Genomic DNA, 903 nt, shown 5'->3' with positions numbered 1-903 from the left:
TTGGGTCTCTCGAATTTGTTGAAAAAGGCGTATGGAGGCGAGTGAGTGGCTTTAGGTTAGCAGCATAGGACGCGCTGTCCCGCCTCCGCCAGTCCCGTAGGCACAGGCGCAGCAGAGGGAAACGCAAAGAGCAAGCAAGGGAGGCGAGGGTAGGAGGATGAAGGAGGGGAGTATAAAGCGAAGGGTTGGAGCGCAGAGCAGTTTCATACCTTTCTCGGCCTTTTGGCTAAGATCAAGTGTAGTATCTGTTCTTATCAGTTTAATATCTGATACGTGACCCATCGGGTCACTACGATATTAACCTAATTTTTTTCACGGGGGCAGCCCCATCCGGCAGCTTGCTGCCCGGGGCTGCGCGCGTCGCCTCCGTATCCCACAAAGCTCTAATGAAGGCGTGATATCTAGGTCGTGGCTGTGCAGGGTCCTGGTGAATGGCAGCGGAGCTCATGCCCCCTGGCTTTTGCTTGCACCAAGCGTAGTTCGGTACGCGCTCCTGGGAGCATCGTATTGGTGCTGCGATGCAGGTTCGTCTCCCTCTGACAGCACATCGGCGTCCACTGTGCGTTGCCTTTGATGGAGGGTTGGGCAACATCTGGATAGTGCGCGCGTGGCCGTGCTGCTGTAAGAAATAGTGCCGCTGTAGTAGCGAATGCCAATGCACCCAGTATGCTCTTGCTCTTGGGACTGCCGAGCTTGCACTCGCATTCCTGCTTGCCAATGACACTGTGGAGAACTGCCTCTCATCATGCTGATTGAGAAGGACACGCCCCCGCCTTGGTCTCGGCTAGGTAAAGAAGAGACCTCATCGGGCAGCTCCGAACGACGGCCGGCCATAAGCTTGCTGCTTGGATCCATGGGAGCAGATTCAGGGATGCAGCCGCTCATGCCATCAGAGGACAGGAT

General features: G+C 55.9%; 1 non-coding gene across 1 annotated transcript; it reads left to right on the top strand.

The window, feature by feature from the left end:
* The first annotated feature begins 205 nt into the window (after positions 1-205).
* LOC148039899 (U2 spliceosomal RNA) lies at positions 206-403 on the top strand. Its single transcript, XR_015688757.1, has one exon. It is a non-coding gene; the product is annotated as a U2 spliceosomal RNA (small nuclear RNA).
* The last annotated feature ends 500 nt before the right edge of the window (positions 404-903 follow it).

Source organism: Lygodium microphyllum, chromosome 2, assembly GCF_053477565.2.
Source record: "Lygodium microphyllum isolate KBCC chromosome 2, Lygodium_microphyllum_v1.1.10, whole genome shotgun sequence".
NCBI classification, from domain to species: domain Eukaryota; kingdom Viridiplantae; phylum Streptophyta; class Polypodiopsida; order Schizaeales; family Lygodiaceae; genus Lygodium; species Lygodium microphyllum.
The sequence above is the reverse complement of the archived record's forward strand: the minus strand, read 5'-3'. Positions and strand labels throughout refer to the sequence as shown.